Here is a 4436-nt window from a genome sequence, read left to right on the forward strand (position 1 = left end):
CTTGGCTCCAGCATGTGCTGGTGCCGCATTTTTTTCACTCGGGACAGCATCGCCGGAGCATCGCCGGAGCATCGCCGGAGTACCGCCGGAGAACCTGACCGGCGGCATTGGGGTTCCGGCGATTGGGAGGGGGGCCGGGGGGGTGTGCGCACATGATGTGCGATGGGTGCTGGTACTTGGCCTTGTGTTGGCCCCCTATCCCTCATCAAACCTCTGAGAATTCACACCCCCTTAAAGAGCATTTGAGATTTTACAGGTTTGCTACCAGTAGCCGTTAAAGTGTCTGAAATGGGGACACTTTTTTCAAACGGTCACAAAATCTTCTCTACTTCGAGTTTTTAGCTGAATTTTTTTGTGCATGCCAACAAAAATAGAAGGATCATGCCTACAAAATTTGGGGCCAAAAATCCTTATAAAAAAATTTTAAAAATTCCCGAACCGCAAAAAGTTTCGAAAATCGTGAAAAATAGAAAACGAGTCATCTTCCAACGAAACTTCACGTGAAGGCTTAGGGGACCATTGTATGAATTTACAAGCCATAAAAATGGCATTGGCACGGCAGAAATTTGAAGATGTGCCTAAACCCACCAGGGCCCAGCGTGTGCCGATGGTGCTCGAGGCAACCGCCCGCACCAAGGCCCAGCGTGTGCCGATGGTGGTCGAGGCAACCGCCCGCACCAGGGCCGATAGTGTGCCGATGGTGCTCGAGGCAACCTGTCGCACCAGGGCCCAGCGTGTGCCGATGGTGATCGAGGTAACCTGCCGCACCAGGGCCCAGCGTGTGCCGATGGTGGTCGAGGCAAGTTCCCGCACCAGCGCCCAGCGTGTGCCGATGGTGCTCGAGGCAACCGACCGCACCAGGGCCCAGCGTGTGCCGATGGTGCTCGAGGCAACCTGCCGCACCAGGGCCCAGCGTCTGCCGATGGTGCTCGAGGCAACCTGCCGCACCAGGGCCCAGCGTCTGCCGATGGTGCTCGAGGCAAGCGCCCGCACCAGGGCCCAGCGTGTGCCGATGGTGGTCGAGGCAACCTGCCGCACCAGGGCCCAGCGTGTGCCGATGGTGCTCGAGGCAACCGACCGCACCAGGGCCGAGCGTGTGCCGATGGTGCTCGAGGCAAGCGCCCGCACCAGGGCCCAGCGTGTGCCGATGGTGCTCGAGGCAACCTGCCGCACCAGGGCCCAGCGTGTGCCGATGGTGCTCGAGGCAACCTGCCGCACCAGGGCCCAGCGTGTGCCGATGGTGGTCGAGGCAAGCGCCCGCACCAGGGCCCAGCGTGTGCCGATGGTGGTCGAGCCAGGAGCCCGCACCAAGGGCCGGCTTGTGTCGATGGTGTTCGGGGCAACCGCCCGTACCAGGGCCCAGCGTGTGCCGATGGTGCTGGGGGCAAGCGCCCGCCCCAGGGCCCAGCGTGTGCCGATGGTTATCGGGGCAACCGGCCGCACCAGGGCCCAGGGTCTCCCGATGGTGCTCGAGGCAACCGCCCGCACCAAGGCTCAGCATGTGCCGATTGTGATCGAGGCAACAACCCACACCAGGGCCCAGCTTGTGCCGATGGCGGTCGAGGCAAGTGCCCGTACCGAAGGGCAGCCTATGCCGATGATGGTCGATGCATGTGCCATCACCATGCGTCATCATGTGCCATTGATGGTCGAGGCCTTGGCCGAAGTTCGATTTTGAGCCACGGTGCCCATGCTTGGCTCCAGCATGTGCTGGTGCCGCATTTTTTTCACTCGGGACAGCATCGCCGGAGCATCGCCGGAGCATCGCCGGAGTACCGCCGGAGAACCTGACCGGCGGCATTGGGGTTCCGGCGATTGGGAGGGGGGCCGGGGGGGTGTGCGCACATGATGTGCGATGGGTGCTGGTACTTGGCCTTGTGTTGGCCCCCTATCCCTCATCAAACCTCTGAGAATTCACACCCCCTTAAAGAGCATTTGAGATTTTACAGGTTTGCTACCAGTAGCCGTTAAAGTGTCTGAAATGGGGACACTTTTTTCAAACGGTCACAAAATCTTCTCTACTTCGAGTTTTTAGCTGAATTTTTTTGTGCATGCCAACAAAAATAGAAGGATCATGCCTACAAAATTTGGGGCCAAAAATCCTTATAAAAAAATTTTAAAAATTCCCGAACCGCAAAAAGTTTCGAAAATCGTGAAAAATAGAAAACGAGTCATCTTCCAACGAAACTTCACGTGAAGGCTTAGGGGACCATTGTATGAATTTACAAGCCATAAAAATGGCATTGGCACGGCAGAAATTTGAAGATGTGCCTAAACCCACCAGGGCCCAGCGTGTGCCGATGGTGCTCGAGGCAACCGCCCGCACCAGGGCCCAGCGTGTGCCGATGGTGGTCGAGGCAACCGCCCGCACCAGGGCCGATAGTGTGCCGATGGTGCTCGAGGCAACCTGTCGCACCAGGGCCCAGCGTGTGCCGATGGTGATCGAGGTAACCTGCCGCACCAGGGCCCAGCGTGTGCCGATGGTGGTCGAGGCAAGTTCCCGCACCAGCGCCCAGCGTGTGCCGATGGTGCTCGAGGCAACCGACCGCACCAGGGCCCAGCGTGTGCCGATGGTGCTCGAGGCAACCTGCCGCACCAGGGCCCAGCGTCTGCCGATGGTGCTCGAGGCAACCTGCCGCACCAGGGCCCAGCGTCTGCCGATGGTGCTCGAGGCAAGCGCCCGCACCAGGGCCCAGCGTGTGCCGATGGTGGTCGAGGCAAGCGCCCGCACCAGGGCCCAGCGTGTGCCGATGGTGCTCGAGGCAACCTGCCGCACCAGGGCCCAGCGTGTGCCGATGGTGCTCGAGGCAACCGACCGCACCAGGGCCGAGCGTGTGCCGATGGTGGTCGAGGCAAGCGCCCGCACCAGGGCCCAGCGTGTGCCGATGGTGGTCGAGGCAACCTGCCGCACCAGGGCCCAGCGTGTGCCGATGGTGCTCGAGGCAACCGACCGCACCAGGGCCGAGCGTGTGCCGATGGTGCTCGAGGCAAGCGCCCGCACCAGGGCCCAGCGTGTGCCGATGGTGCTCGAGGCAACCTGCCGCACCAGGGCCCAGCGTGTGCCGATGGTGCTCGAGGCAACCTGCCGCACCAGGGCCCAGCGTGTGCCGATGGTGGTCGAGGCAAGCGCCCGCACCAGGGCCCAGCGTGTGCCGATGGTGGTCGAGGCAAGCGCCCGCACCAGGGCCCAGCGTGTGCCGATGGTGGTCGAGGCAACCGCCCGCACCAGGGCCCAGCGTGTGCCGATGGTGGTCGAGGCAACCTGCCGCACCAGGGCGGAGCGTGTGCCGATGGTGGTCGAGGCAAGCGCCCGCACCAGGGCCCAGCGTGTGCCGATGGTGGTCGAGGCAACCTGCCGCACCAGGGCGGAGCGTGTGCCGATGGTGGTCGAGGCTGCCGATGGTGGTCGAGGCAACGTGCCGCACCAGGGCCCAGCGTGTGCCGATGGTGCTCGAGGCAACCGACCGCACCAGGGCCGAGCGTGTGCCGATGGTGCTCGAGGCAAGCTGCCGCACCAGGGCCCAGCGTGTGCCGATGGTGGTCGAGGCAACCGCCCGCACCAGGGCCCAGCGTGTGCCGATGGTGATCGAGGCAACCGACCGCACCAGGGCCCAGCGTGTGCCGATGGTGCTCGAGGCAACCTGCCGCACCAGGGCCCAGCGTGTGCCGATGGTCGTCGAGGGAACCTGCCGCACCAGGGCCCAGCGTGTGCCGATGGTGGTCGAGGCAAGCGCCCGCACCAGGGCCCAGCGTGTGCCGATGGTGCTCGAGGCAACCGACCGCACCAGGGCCCAGCGTGTGCCGATGGTGCTCGAGGCAACCTGCCGCACCAGGGCCCAGCGTGTGCCGATGGTGGTCGAGGCAAGCGCCCGCACCAGGGCCCAGCGTGTGCCGATGGTGGTCGAGGCAAGCGCCCGCACCAGGGCCCAGCGTGTGCCGATGGTGCACCAGGGCCCAGCGTGTGCCGATGGTGCTCGAGGCAACCGACCGCACCAGGGCCCAGCGTGTGCCGATGGTGGTCGAGGCAAGCGGCCGCACCAGGGCCCAGCGTGTGCCGATGGTGGTCGAGGCAAGCGCCCGCACCAGGGCCCAGCGTGTGCCGATGGTGGTCGAGGCAAGCGCCCGCACCAGGGCCCAACGTGTGCCGATGGTGCTGGGGGCAACCGCCCGCACCAGGGCCCAGCGTGTGCCGATGGTGATCGAGGCAACCGCCCGCCCCAGGGCCCAGCGTGTGCCGATGGTGGTCGAGGCAAGCGCCCGCACCAGTGCCCAGCGTGTGCCGATGGTGGTCGAGGCAAGCGCCCGCACCAGGGCCCAGCTTTTGCCGATGGTGATCGAGGCAACCGGCCGCTCCAGGGCCCAGCGTGTGCCGATGGTTATCGGGGCAACCGGCCGCACCAGGGCCCAGGGTCTGCCGATGGTGCTCGAGGCAACCG

The sequence above is a fragment of the Durio zibethinus genome, unplaced genomic scaffold (genome assembly GCF_047325235.1).
Source record: "Durio zibethinus cultivar Kanyao isolate XHJ-2024 unplaced genomic scaffold, ASM4732523v1 HiC_scaffold_3, whole genome shotgun sequence".
NCBI classification, from domain to species: Eukaryota; Viridiplantae; Streptophyta; class Magnoliopsida; order Malvales; family Malvaceae; genus Durio; species Durio zibethinus.